Raw genomic sequence first — 15,688 nt, forward strand, 5'->3', positions numbered from 1 at the left:
GTTGACAGCTCGGAGTCTGGAGCCTGCCTCAGATTCTTGGCTCCCTCTCTCTTTGCTCCTCCCCCGTTTGCACTCTCTCTCTCTCAAAAATAAATAAACATTAAAAAATTTCAAAGAAAGAAAAAGAAAAAGAAAGGTGGCAGAAATGGGTGAATAGTATTTCTTGGAACCTGTAGAAAGAAGGGTTACCTTAGACATAACTTGAAAATTGGCAAGGTCCAGAATTTATACATAATTGTCTTTTTTCACCAAACATATTTTCAGAGGGAATGCTATCCTTGAATTTTGCCCCAGTTTATGCAATTCCCAGAGAAATGTCACTATCACAGGCAAAAAGCAAAGGGACACAGTCCATGAATACTTTGATGGCTAGCTTTTCAGTCTTCGCCAGGAGCTCGTGCTTTGTAGTTCCTTTTCTCCCCCCTCCCTCTTTGCATTGGACAACGTAGAAATATGTAAACATAGGAATCAATGATTTAGAAGACATAAAAAAAGAATAGCAATTATGTCTAAGGATCTGTGCTAAAGCTACCTGATCAACATCCTTCAAAAATAGCCTCTTTGGGAGAGGATGGTCTTTCATTGTAGCTCAGGCCTGTCCTAGGGAAGAAATCTAGAAAAAACTCCTACCATGTAAATTGCTTGATTTCTGGTGATATTTCATTTTTACCATTGAAGCCTTCTACCTGCTAAAACCCTAAGTGAAAGAGTGTGTAATACAGAGTGAGACAGAACTCCAGGGCAATTGTGGCCCCGCCCCCTACTACTGGTTCAGTGGCCCCTGGCCGGTGGCCAACGGTACCTAAAGGCCAGCAATTATCATCACCACTGCTATTATCTCCACGTTACCATTGTGGTTGGTGTTCCAAGCCTCCTGCTCCATTTTTGAGGATTTTCCCAGTATCCACGTGGGTCCTCATGGATGTACCATACCAATTGCTTCTCCTGAGGTGCGGAAAAAGTCACTTCTGAACTTCTGCCCTCCAGCACTGAACTTTATCTAGATGATAAAGTAGCTGCTTGGTCTTCTCGCTTCTAGTCAGATTACCAAGAATGATTTTCAAATTTTTCTCCTGAAAAAAAAAAAAAATCAATGCAAATACAATGCTAATAAATACAACTAACAATACAATAATACAATATTAATAAATCAACACGGATGTTGGAGGTAAGGGCAAGAGACAGACATGGAGGGAGACAATGAGTGTTCCCAAGTGTGGGATACTGAATAGGGCTGCACTGATATTGACTCCAGTAGGGACCTAAAAGCGAGCCAAACTGGTGCCTGCGTGGCTCAGTCAGTTGAGCGTCCAACTTTGGCTCAGGTTATGCTCTGAGTTTGTGAGTTCGATCCCTGCACCGGCCTCTGTGCTGACAGCTGGGAGTCTGGAGCCTGCTTTGGATTCTGTGTCTCCCTCTCTCTCTGCTCCTACCCTACTCTCATTCTGTCCCTCTTTGTCGCTTAAAATAATAAAATAAAACGTTAAAAAAAATTTTTTTTAACCAGCAAAACCAACCTTTTCAGAGGAACATTCCTCATTGAGTCTTCTTTTTTTTTTTTTTTAAGTGTATTTACTTATTTTGAGAGAGAAAGGGAGAGCACGAGCAGGGGTGGGGCAGAGAGAGAAGAAGGGAGAGAGAATCCCAAGAAGGCTTTGAGCTATCTGCACAGAGCCCAACCGGACCAACCCAAGATCATGATCTGAGCAGAAGTGAAGAGTCAGACACTTAACCGATTGAGCCACCCAGGCACTCCCCTCCATCCTTTTTTTAAAAAGTTTATTTACTTATTTGGAGAGAGAGAGAGACTCAGTTACTGAGTCTAAGCTTGTGGACCATTTTGAGGTAATCTTTGAAAGTTATTGACCCTCTTTGGAGACTTTGGAGACACTTCTCCAAAGAAGACATCCAGATGGCCAACTGACACATGAAAAAATGCTCAACATCACTCATCATCAGGGAAATACAAACCAAAACCACAATGAGATACCACCTCACATCTGTCAGAATGGCTAACATTAACAACTCAGGCAACAACAGATATTGGCCAGGATGCAAAGAAAGAGGATCTCTTTTGCATTGTTGGTGGCAATGCAAGCTGGTGCAGCCACTCTGGAAAACAGTACGGAGGTTCCTCAAAAAATTTAAAATAGAACTACCCTACGACCCAGCAACTGCACTACTAGGCATTTATCCACGGGATACAGGTGTGCTGTTCCGAAGGGACACATGCACCCCCATGTTTATAGCAGCACCATCAACAATAGCCAAAGTATGGAAAGAGCCCAAATGTCCATCAATGGATGAATGGATAAAGAAAATGTGGTGTATATACACAATGGAGTATTACTTGGCAATCAAAAAGAATGAAATCTTGCCATTTGCAACTATGTGGATGGAACTAGAGGGTATTATGTTAAGCAAAATTAGTCAGAGAAAGACAAATATCATATGACTTCACTCATATGAGGACTTTAAGACACAGAACAGATGAACATAAGGGAAGGGAAGCAAAAATAATAATAATAAAAAAACAGGGAAGGGGACAAAACATAGGAGACTCTTAAATATAGAGACCAAACAGAGGGTTACTGGAGGGGTTGTGGGAGGGGATGGGCTAAATGGGTAAGGGGCATTAAGGAATCTACTCCTGAAATCAGTGTTGCCCTATATGCTAACTAATTTGGATGTAAATTAAAAAAATAAAATAAAATAAAAAGATTTTAAGAACTTGGAAATATAAAAAAAAAGAAGTCACCTATAGGAGTCACTATCAGGGACATTCAAGGTCGCAAGATCACACATAACAATTATACAAAGAACAGATCACTATTATTACCACTGTTATTAGCCTCATAAGTTCTGGTCTCTACAAAATTCAGGAAATTTGGAGCCCTCTCTTGAGAGAAAGAGAGAGAGAGAGAGAGAGAGAGAGAGAGAGAGAGAGAGATCAGGGAGTCAATCTCAGACCTAGCCCTGGTTCCTGCTGGTGCCGTCTCTGTAATTTTCCTAGAGCCATTCCAGGTTTTCCCATTGACCCGGAAGTCTGGGAAGGAGGGGTGGTTTGCAGTGGAGGAATGAAATCCACACCAGGTTTTTCTATCAGTTCATCTGCCTGGCTGCAGGTCTGACCGCCCCCTCAGTCTGTCCCCTCCAACCTCACTGTGTTTCTATCCTCTGCTTCAATAACCACCTCCTTTTTTTTTCTAGCAATAAGCAGCCTCACTACTGGGGTTTTGCCTCTGTAGTCAATCTATCTCTCTTTTAAATGGCACGCTTGCTTTTGAGCTTCAGGGACTGGCAGAGTCCCTGCTACCCTCCACTTCCCTCCCAAACCTCAGAGCACACCCCATGCAGTCTAGATTTTTAAACTGAGGCCACCTCACCCACTCCTGGGTTTGCAGACACCTGAGGCCCCGGTGCCTAGTCTTCAGCCCTTCCTAAGACCCGGCACAACCCCTAAGAAGCAATAGTTCCCACCCCGAAGGTGGCCCCGCTTGAAATGACCACTTCCAAAAATTAGAGACAAAGTGTGCCTTTGTGGTCAGAAGTCATGCAAGAGGACAAGGATCCACACATCACTGGGGCCAGTCACAAGTACAAATATGGTTCCCAGGACACCTAGGAGCAGTGGAGGCAGGACCTCCTCCCCGCCCCTCAGCTGGTAACAGCGCATGTGTCTAAGCTGGGCACAGCTGGCCTGGCCACTGCAGTGGGAGATTGGCGGTGCTGCGCTCTCCCTAAGGGACGTGCAGGAGGCCAATGACAGCACAGTTTCTTGCCTGGAGAAATGGCCTTGTTAGAAAAGAGGCACCCCTAGACTCCAGCCTGTCCTTCCTCTGAGCTAACTCAGACCTGCTGAACCAGGGCCCCAAGAAGCAATAAAGGCAGAGGACATGAACCTTCAGGTCAACCCCCGGTTGGTTCCTCCTTAATTAAAGTGTTGCCTTTCTTACCTCTAGGGACTTAAGAGCACAAGCAGCATTGTGTCAATCCTTGTAACCCGCTCAGTGCTGAGGAAGTAAAACACCAGACCTGCCATTCATCGGACTGGGGTAACAGACACAGGCAAAGACAGCTACAAAGTTCACAGCAAACTTTACTTCTCCCAGGGACACACTGCAGCTGAAAAGTACCACAAGACCCCCTTCTAAGAGTTACTACTGCTTTCTTGCTCTCAGAAGACTTGTCTTCTAAAATCAGACTGTCAGTAACGTCGCTATTTGAAATTATTTCCATAAGAATGAAATATCCCAGTCTTGCCTGAAGGAACTAAGACACTCCGAAGCAGAGAAGCAAACTTGACATAGAACCCAGGTGCAGAGGTTCAGATAAAGGTGTCTGGACACAAGAATCTACATTTACCTTAACTTAGTGGTTTCTGAAGAAATAGGACCTTGTGCCCATTTCACAGTCCAGACCTGGTGAGGAGCCTTTTACACTCACCCTGCATTGCCTAAAGTGCATTGAAACACTACTTCATTTGAATTTCACCCAGATTCCATTCTTCCCCCAAACTCTACAATAACTCTACTTTTCCCTGTTTGGAGAAGGTCCAGAGTAACTCTACTGTGTGGTTTTTCTCATTGCAATGAACCAATAAACCTGACTTTGTCAGACTACAGGTTTATCCCTGGTGGTCCTAGCCTGACCAGGCTGTGACGGTAGCAAGTACAGAAACTTACGGACAATGGGAGACACTTCTGAAGAACCACTGAGCAGTCGCTGTGGACTGTAAAACAGACGAAGATATTGTGTAATTATCCAGAGGTAGGCAGTTTTCATTATACTGAGTGGCAGCATATTATCTCTCAAGCATTATCCAACTGTTTTCTCAAGACAATTATGTGAGAAAATGATGACTTTGTTTTCAAAGTGCACAGTTCAGTGGTTTTTAGTATAGTTACAGAATTGTATAATTATAATTCTTTTGCAAGCGTAAGAAAGTATAAGTCCAAAATACTTTCATCACCCCCAAAGAAACCTACTTGTTAGCAATTGGTCTCCACTCCCTGCCTCCCCACATTGTCTGGCAATCACTAATCTGCTTTCTGCCTCCGTGGAAGCAATGGCCTATAGTGGACATTGTAGTATGTGGTCTTTTGTGATTGGCATCTTTCACTTAGCATATTGTTTTCAAGGTTCATCCACCTTACAGAACAGTCCTTCATTTCATTTTTTTTCTTTTTCTCTTTTCTTTCTCTCTCTCTTTTTTTTCTTGCTAAGTAATATTCCATTGTATGGATGTGCCACACTTTATTATCCAACAGTTGATGGAAGTTTAGGTTGCTTCTACCTTTTGGCTATTATGTATAATGCCACTATGAACATCCAGGTGTAAGTTTTCGTGTGAACATAGATTTTCAATTCTCTTGGGTATATACTTAGGAGTGGAATCGCTGGGTCACACCGAGATGATAACTCCATATTTACCTTTTGGAGGAATTGCCAAACTGTTTGAGAGGTCTTACAATGGAAGTTGGATCCACTTTTTTTGTTTTTGTTTTTTTTCCTGCAGTGAACTCTTGCTACTATGTCATATAAACCAGTGATTATCTGCTTGGTCCTTAATACTATTTTAATTTGGACAGATTTATTCTAGTTAAGCCTTAAGTGTCAACACGTGTTTTGGTTAAATAATTTCTTTCATCACAAAAAAGTGACTAACAATTTTACATTCCCACTAGCAATATATGGGGTTTTCAATTTCTTCACATATTCATCAACACTTGTGATTATCTATCTTTTTGATCATAGGCATCCTAGTGGACGGAAAGTGATATTATGTTTTGGGTTTTTTTAAGTCATCTCTACACCCAATGTGGGATTTGAACTCACAATCCTGAAATCAAGAGTTGCATGATCTTCCAAATGAGCCAGATACCCCATGACATTGTTTTTGATTTGCATTTCCCTAATGCCTAATGATGTTAAACACCTTTTAATGTGCTAATTGGCCACTTATATATCTTCTTTGGAAAAATGTCTATTTACGTATTTTACTCAGTTTTTACTTGGGCTGTCTTTTTATTATTGACTAAGTGATAGATACATAGATGATAGATAGATAGATAGATAGATAGATAGATAATATATTTTGCAAATACTTTCTCCCATTACATGGGTTGTCTTTTCACTTTCTGGATCGAATCCATTAAAACACAAAAGCTTTTAATTTTGATGACCTCCAATTTATCTGTTTTCTTTTGTTGCCCATGGGTTCGATTCCATCTCTGAGAATCCATTGCCAAAGTCATGATGATTTACCTGTACTTTTTCTTCTAAAAGTTTTATGGTTTTAGCTCTAATATTTAAGTCATTGACCCATTCGGAATTAATTTTTATATAGGGTGTGAAGTAAGGATCCAACTTCTTCTTCTTTTTTTTTTTTTTTTTTTTGCATTTTTTTGCATCCGTCCCAGCACTGTTTGTTGAAAATATTATTATTTCTTCATTGAACTGTCTTAACATCCTTGTCAAAACTCAATTGAATTAAATGTATGAGTTTATTTCCAGACTCCCAGTTTTATTCCACTGATCTATATGATTCTCTTGCTAATACTGCACTTTCTTTTTTGCTGTAACTTTCTAGTAAATTTTGAAATCAGGGTATGGGAGTCCTCCAACTTTATTCTCCTTTTTCAAGATTGTGTTGGTATTCTGGATCCCTTTCATTTCATATGAATTTTAGGATCATCCTGCCAATTGCTCCAAAAAGCACTATCCAGGCTTTTGACAGAAATTGAATTGAATCTGTAGATCAGCTTGGGAAATGTTGTCATCTTAACAACAAATCTTCCAATTCATGAATATGGCATGCCTTTCCATTTATAACATCTTTAAAAATATCTATCAATGATGTTTTATAGTTTTCAGGGTACCTATCATGCCCTACTTCTGTTAAATTTATTCCTAAGTGTTTTTATTATTTTTGATGCTCTTTAAATGGAACTATTTTGTTATTTTTCACTTTTTGGGTTGTCCATCGCTAATGCATAGGAATACAGTAGATTTTTGTATATTGCCGTATCCCACCACTTTGCTGAATTTGTTTATTAGCTCTAATTTTGGGGTGTTTGGATTCCTTAGGATTTTCTATACATAAGAGCATGTCATGTGCAAATATAGTTTTGCTTCTTTTTCTCCAATCCAGATGTCTTATACTCCTTTTCTTGTTTAATTTCCCTGACTGGAATCCCCACTATAATATTGAATAGCAGTGATAAGAGTAGTTATCTTTGTCTTGTTCCTGATCCTAGAGATGAAAACTTCCAGTCATTCACTGTTAAGTGTGATTTTAGCTGTGGGATTTTCATTGATGCCCCAGTCTAGTGGTTCAAATGTTAATCTTATCCAGAAACACACTGAACAGACACATTCAGAATAATAACCAAATGTCCGGGCACTTCATGGTCTAGTCAAATTGATACATACAATTAACCAGCACACCAGTTGTCGCTGTAACAAAACAATACAAATGTATAAATAAAAAGGAACAAACTAATCATCTCCTTTCATTCTTTCCCCTCACTCACCTTTTCCACAATATTCGCCTCTCCATCCCCAGAGAAACTTTATATATATATGTACATGTATATGTACATGTATATGTATATGTATATCTATATCTATATCTATATCTATATCTATATCTATATCTATCTTTCCGCACCTTTCTCTATGCTTTAACAAACACTCATCACACACACACACACACACACACACACACACACACACACACACATGTTAACATTCTTTCCCTCCCAAAAGGAATAATACTAAATTCAGAAGTTTGCATTTTGAAAATACTCATAATAACAAGGACAATAAAAAGTTTCTGGAAATACCTTTCTGGAAAAAGAAGTTCTGCATACCTCATTCTTCCTATTACATACTTAGTAAATAAGATACTATAACTGAGTCACGGGACATCCAACAGATACATTTCTAAAAGTTTAAAATTAATGAAAAGATTTTCATATGGTTTTACAGACTCTCCTTTCCTTGAACACACATAGATCCATGCCACATATCCTTTCAATAGGATAAAGTAGATTTGGAATTTATCTTTGCATACTAACATCATTAGCTAATTACAGAAAAGAAATAAGACATTTAATTTCTTTGAAGTTCATTTTCTGCCATAATTATTAATAATATAAGGTGGGATCTAAAAATAGTCTACCCGAATCAAAAGAATCTTGCTCTAAAAGAAAACACACAATTAAAAATGATAAGACTGTATGGTTAATAGTCCCGTAGATGTCTAGAACTGATTAGGCATGGAAAAAAAATACTAGTGCCTTGAAAAACAATCCCCTATACCTAAATTTCACTTTCTCTCTACAAGCATTTTACTTGGCAAAATCCTACCCATTGCAAGATGCTCAATTCAGCTGTCACATTCTGTGGGATGCTTTCCTTCACTGACCCGCCCACCACTAAATTAGTCATTTCCACATTTGTGCTTTCATGGCACTCTACTGACTCTGACATTATCCCAGTTAATCCTACTGTGAGTGTTGGTTGGGTTTGAGTTTGTCTTTTCTCCCAACCGTCAGCAAAATGTGGGAAGGTTCCATGTGGTCCCTGCTCCTTTGAGCACACATGAATACACACACATACACAAATGCAGACTTACACACACAGAAAGCAAGACAGGGAACTTATTTGTCAATTCTATTGTCTATTTTCTATCTCCTATTCTTTCCGTTGTCTTTCCGTTAATTTATATATATCTGGCATCCCCTAAGTGTATTTGTTCTTTTAGAACTTGAGCAGAATGTTTGATATGTCTTTTGTCTTCCTTGTTTAATACAGAAAATGTTTAAGGTTTTAAATTTGCTTCTTGGTAAAGTTTTTGCAGAAAAATAAAACACTTTTTTTGTAAGCCATTCTGACTGGTATTACTGTCTAACAATTCCATAATATCATTGTTCATTTCTTCTTTGACCTAAGAGGTTTTTAGACAACACTTTTATTTATTTGCTTTTTGAGGTCAGGCTTTTGAGATGATTATTCATTTGTGATTTTACCGTATTTGGGTCAGAGAATGTGGTCTGTACCACATGTACTACTTCCATGCCTAGAACTCAATGTTTTATCTGTAGCCTATTTTGAGAGCCATTTAGAAATAGGGGACAAGCTAAAAAAAAGTTTGCAAATTTGACCCAGCAGTTCCACACCTAAAATTTGTTCTATGAATGTGACTGAAACAATTCACAAAAATGAATGTACATGGGTATTTATCACACTGCTGTTTATTGTGATAAAATTGGAAATTTTCTAAATATCACACAATAGGAGACTGATTACCTAAAATATGGATGTATTCCTATTAAGGAACACACATGCAGTCATCAATAATGATGATGTAGTTGAGTATTTGCTAAGAAGGAAAAGAGTTTACAAATTCTTTAAAAAGTACCAGTTATACAACAATATAAGCATAACCTTTTAAAAATATTTATACATTTCTTTTTAAGTTGTATTAGCATTTTATTTATTTTATTCTCTCTCTGATTTTAGTTATTTAATTATTTTATTTTTAAAGTAAGCTTCACGCCCAGCACACAGCCCAATGTGGGGCTTGAACTCACGATCCTGAGATCAAGACCTGGGCTAAGATCAAGAATTGGACTCTTAATCGATTGAGCCACCCATGTGTCCCAATTTTTTTTCAGCTTTATTGAGCTATAATTGACAAATAGAATTGTAATATATTTAAAGTGTCCAACATGACAATTTGATGTACATATACATTGTGAAAAGATTCTCACAATCAAGTTCATTAACACATCTGTCACCTCACATATTTGTCTTTTTGTGGGGGCTGAGACCACTTAAGTGGGGGCCGTCTTAGTAAATTCCAAGTATATAATGCAGAATTATCAGTTATAATTATCATGTTATACATTGGATCCTCAGACCCATTCATTTTATAATTGAAAGTTTGTACTCTTTTGCCAAGCTCTTCCCATCCCCCCCATCCCCAGGCAGCCACTATTCTACTCTGGTTCTATGAATTCAGCTTTTTTTTTTTTTTTTTTTTTAAAGATTCCACATGCGGGTGATACCATGCAGTACTTGTTCTTCTCTGTCTGATTATTTCATTTAGCACAATTCCCTCAAGGCTGATCCATGTCTGGTACATATTTATACTAAAAAATTATTCATTCTTTATCTGAAATAAATTATAATTACATAAATTACCTACCTGTTTCTTTAATTATATTTCCTTGGTGATTTGGCCCTGCCTAATGTTTTCTTGTTTTGCAGAATTTGCTTACAAAAGTCCTTGCAGAAAGAAAGAAAGAAAGAAAGAAAGAAAGAAAGAAAGAAAGAAAGAAAGAAAAAGAAAAAGGCCTTGCATTTGCAATCTGTTTCATTTACATTGCAACAGTTTCTATAGTGGTCACACCCAACTTGTTTTGTTCTTTTGACCAATGAACATTTATTAAAAAGAAAACATGCTCAACAATTACATTGTGAGCTAGTATCCTGATTGTACTGGCTGTCACTAACTGGCTCAATTTCAGAAGCTTGGGGCTATCAGACAGTTGAGGACTCAGTGCAAGATGGGTCTGACAGGTGGCAGTCATTCAAAAAGAAAAGTCACTTCCTTTCAGTGACATTCTCTTTTCCCAGAACAGGCTAGGTTCAGGCTTGGCCACAGAAGGAAGTCATTGTAGGCTTAGCTGACAAGAAAATCTCGTTTCCAAATTCTCCAATCTGCTGTGAGACTGAACACTGATGATACCTGTAATTCCGTGGGTCTGAAGGGGATAGGAATTTCCAGGACGAGGTTCGCTTTCCTGTATGACTGGATTGCTGTCAAGGCTTCTTGCCTTAGAAGGTGGTCCCTTTTCAAATGCGGATGCTTAGCCTGTATATAAAGGCTGTAGTCAAATTCTTAGGTATGAAGAGCCTTATTTCCAAAATAGGCCAACCAGAGGTTGGACCCCCGTTGCTATCAGTAGCTGGTAGCTGCACAGGAAGCCCCCAAGGGGTCCCATGAATAACAGAAGCATTTCTTCTCTTATTTTTCTCTTTTACAGCTTTATTGAGGCACAACTGGTACACAAAAATTGCATGTATTTAATATATGTGTTTTGATGAGTTTGGATATATACACACACTCCTGTGATATCGTCCCCACATTCAAGGTAGCAAACATATGTATACAGCCTTCAAAAGTTTCCAAGCCCATCCATCTTTGGTCAGCTTCTCCAAGATGGGACACAACAGAATGCATGCAGTATGTGCAGTGCTGTGCCATCAGTATATTGGCATGTTCGGCCCCAAGCAGCAGATCTCATTGTTCTGGCACCGTTCAGCTCACTGATAAGGTTCTCCTGGGGAGCTTATTACAGTACTCTTGTTGGGGTAAGTCAAATGACGTTAGGCGGGGTCCGATAAGGAAACAGACTTTTCAAAATGAAATAACTGAACAGAACTCAATGAGATTACTTGCGGAGATATGAGCAGGATGGAGGAATAAATATAGGGTGGTGAGGTGCCCAGAGATCAGTAAATGGAGGAGAGCTGTTTCCAACCCTGAAGGAGCGATGGGAGGGACCAGGGTTACTGGACAGTATGAAGAGTTGAGAGAGGGCACCACAAGGAGTGTTCTTCACAGAGAAACACAGCTACTGCTAAAACCCCAGCTGGTGGACATTAAATAGCCCTGCTTTCTCTTTTCTCCCCTCTTGCCCAGTCTCCTACCAATGCCTCCCAATGGCTGAACCCAACCAGAAGCCAGATGACAAGGGAGCCCAGGTGAAGAAGTTCATAGAGATCAGCCTCCAGGGACATAGAACAGAGCTTAGGTCAGAGGCTGATTTTTCCCTTCTTCTTGGGGAATATCCTCCCGCCACCAAAAAATATTAAAAATTTAAAAAATTTAAAAAAATAAAATAATAAAAAAAAAGCACTAGCCCATCTAAGCCTACCCACCAAGTGCATACTGGTTCAGCCTCTCTTATAATGTTTGTCAGGCACTACAGGAACAACAGTGGATAAACTGACCTGGTTAAGCCTCAAAAGGTCACAGTAAGACTCAAATTCTAGTGGCTACTAGTGGCTTCCCCAGCCCCACAAACTATTAAATTGGTGGATGGTATTATTTGGCACCCTGGCCCATACTGTGTGAGAATACTGCATTTTCTTCGCCCCTGATAGGAGACATTGTTTCAAAGATGCACTCGGGGCAAGCTTTGGGATTACAAACCATTCTTGGTCGCACCTTCAGTGTTCACTAGTTTAGAGTCCAGTATTGGGGACACTTTTAAATGTATCTAGTCTGCAGGGTTCAGTCACCATGCATCCAGAAGGTTGTACTATCAAGTACACAGGCTGCAGGAAAACAAGAAGCATGTACCAGACAAAACAAAAGACATTTATTGAGCAAATTCAGGAACATTTACCGTCTCACCTAAGGGAGGAGGAAGGGTGACCAGTCCCAGAACAAATTTATATGACTTCTGGAATTGTGCCTTTAAATCTCTTACAACCATTCCAGACTTCTCATTAGCCATCGGTTTGTGTTTTCGCTCCAGAGGAGCAGAGAAATCCATTCCAGATTTTTGCATCAACGCATCAGGCAGGTCGCCTTTCCGAGCTGCAGTGGCGGCCTCTCATTTCCACACCTATCTGTAATTTTATCCTTCTCCCTGCTTTCAGCCATAAAGCGTAAGCATATTCCTGAATTTTTCTGGGCTCTGCAGAGGCAGGCCTCCTTTTGACCAATCACCAGCTGTCTTTTGGCCCAAGGTTTTTCTTTCGGGTGACGCACTTGTTTGGGGCAGTAGGGGTCTGGCAGTTTCAACCCAGTCCTCCCGCCTCGTCATCCCCTATACTCCCAGATGCCCAGGCTGCCTCACCACAACTAAGAGCGCTGACCCCAGAGGTGGCGGGGTCCACTCCCAGGCCTTCCCTGCTACCTGACAAGACCCCCTGAGAATCACCTGAGAATGTTTCCTGCCCCAGGAGGCCATTCCCAAAAACACTTAGCAAGGGACAAAGTGGAGTGTGACCTTCATGCAGCCGTCTTTCAAGGGCCCAGGACACACACCCCCCAAATGCCAGGCAGCATAAATGCAGAATGTTGGGGGGAGGGGTACAAGCAGAGAGGGAGGAGAGAGTACAGGATCCCTCTCCCTGTCTCAGCTCTCAGCTTTCATTATCCCACTGAGAGGTACATGAGGCTGGGCAAAGGAAGACTAGACACATCCCAGAAAGTGTTCGATAGAGAGCTAATAGAGACCCTAAACTATGGTGTTTTATATATGGGGGGCAGGGTACGGGTAAGGCCCCGTTTACCAGGAGCCTCTAGAACTCAGTATCTGGTGACTGTGGTCCTGCCTCTCAGCAAACTCACATCCGCTGAGGCAGCTAGTTGCTAAACCATGACAATAAGGGACTATGTGGATTGTCCCCCAAACAGGAGGGGGTGTATCTCTCACCTTCTGAAGAGTACTGGCATCAAAGCTGGAACAGCACTGTGCTCATCTTAATTCCTTACAGGCCAGAGCCCAGACCCTTGCCCGTGATAAGATATGAATGAACGTCTGAGGGACTTGCTGGAATAGCGGATGGGAACCTGGAAGCTGATGATACTACAACGTAATTATCTCCAGGTAAGGCGTTGTGCTCTAAAAACCATACACCATAGGCCAAAGTGACACTGGGGTTCTCAAGAGAACACGTAAGCGTATTTATTTCTCAAGCATCATCACTCCCTGAGAGAGCAGAGAAACCTTTTTTAAAAACTTCCACATATGAACTCTTTTTTCAGAACCTTGTGCTTTCTGTGATTTACCACAGGAATATTAATGGCAAGTAAATACTATTTTAGTGAAATCCTTCTGTGCCCTTTAAAGAATAGCATCCAAAGCAATTAGCAGACTTGGAAGAACTGTTTCTCCCACCCAGGCACACAGGCTCTGGAGCCCTCGCCCTCAATCTTAGTCCAGGGGACCCAAATAGTCAAGTCCTGCCTCCCTATTCCTACCTCTTCTCCAGCCATTATTGGAGGTATTTGGGAGGGAGGTGGTAACAGAAAGCCACAGCCCAGGAACAGGCTCTCCTGGCCTTGCGCACCTCCACTGCTCCCCCAACCTCCTCTACTGACTTCATACCATGTCGGGGAGGAAATTGGGGCCCGGGTTGAAACCACCTCCCCAGAAGGCACAGGCTGTTGGACAAGAGGGCCGGCAACCTGATGGCGGTCTCCAAGATGCGACAGTGGCACAGCTCTGCAGCCTGAGATAGAGGGTCTAGGGGAGATAGCAGGAGTTCTGAACCCCACCACCTGGGAGAAGCTGGTCCTTCACCTGAGCGCCCCTTCTGACCTTCTGGGGGAAAAATAATCATTTAAAAAAGACATGAAAACATGTATTTAGCTGTACATTTTTTCCTTGCCTTTCACTCCAATATAGCTTGAACAGCACTGTGGGAATCCAGTTTTTACTTAAAATTTTGCTGTTTTGTTCACTATAGATTTTTGCATTCATTTTTTTTAAATACTGCATTAAAATATGACTTATTTTGATTATTGAGGTTTTGGGGGTTTTTTGGCACTCCCTTCAATTTTGTCTCCCAGGTGAGTACCTGTCTCATCTCACCTTAATCCCGACCATGGTAGTAAGGTAACATCATACTTCTGGTCTTCTCATTTGGTCATAACTGGAGCAAGTCCAAAGGAAAGGAAAGGAAAATACAATAGGGCAGCAGAAGCAAATGCATTGCACTTAAAACTCCCCGTCCCAGCTTTTGGACTTAAAACAAGTTAAATTGCTTATCTGAGGGAGAAATAGAGACAAGCATGAATTAGAATCAAATCAAAATAAGCATGTACCTGTATCTACACTTAGGTATGGTTCCATGGCAAATAGCAATGATTGCTCTGTCTTCATCTGCTCAACCTAAATTTAAACTTTCTACTTGTTGAATGTCATGCTAGGCCCTGGAGTCACAAGGATGAAAAAGACTGAGAGCTTACAGTCTGGTAAGAGAGACAAATAGGGAACAGCTGGCCTGAATCCAACTCTCAAAATGCCCTAAATATGTGCATAAATAGTTTGGAAGTACAGAGAGGTGAGCAGAGTTTCCTTTGTATTAGTTTTTGTGTTTTCTTCCTAGGTGAGGGTCTCATTTGTATCAGTGGGATTTTAACGTATGGAGGTGAGTGACAACATGGCAAGGCCAATGCCATTGAAAGATTTTTACTACATTTCACTGGAGAAGGGGGCATACCACATCATGTAGGGCCACAGTGGAAGCATCTGGTTTACTCGGGATGCAGAAGCAGGAGCAAGGGGAAAGGTTAGGCCAGGGACTTTATTGGGGTTTCCAGGAAAGGCAGGGCAAGGAAGAGTAAGCAGCTTAGGACCGGCTAGTCTGAACAATACATGGTGGGCCTGGGCTCTAGTTGCCTGGTACCTGGCCCTCGGATGATTTAGGGCAGGGGAAATATTGGCTTGGTGTGTGAGAGTTAGGTAAAGGAGGGGTTGGCTTGCATATGAGAGGCGTGCTCCCAACCAAGTTATTTGCTCCCTGTAAGAACTAGCTAGCCCTAGGAGGACAGTCTGTCCTCTGACAGCAAGATTTTTATGTATGTCATAACATACAGAAAATTAAAAAACATGATTAATACACTGTGGATGGGGGAGAGGAGTTATAAATATTA

This window comes from Acinonyx jubatus, chromosome D1 (genome assembly GCF_027475565.1).
Source record: "Acinonyx jubatus isolate Ajub_Pintada_27869175 chromosome D1, VMU_Ajub_asm_v1.0, whole genome shotgun sequence".
In the NCBI taxonomy this organism is placed as follows: domain Eukaryota; kingdom Metazoa; phylum Chordata; class Mammalia; order Carnivora; family Felidae; genus Acinonyx; species Acinonyx jubatus.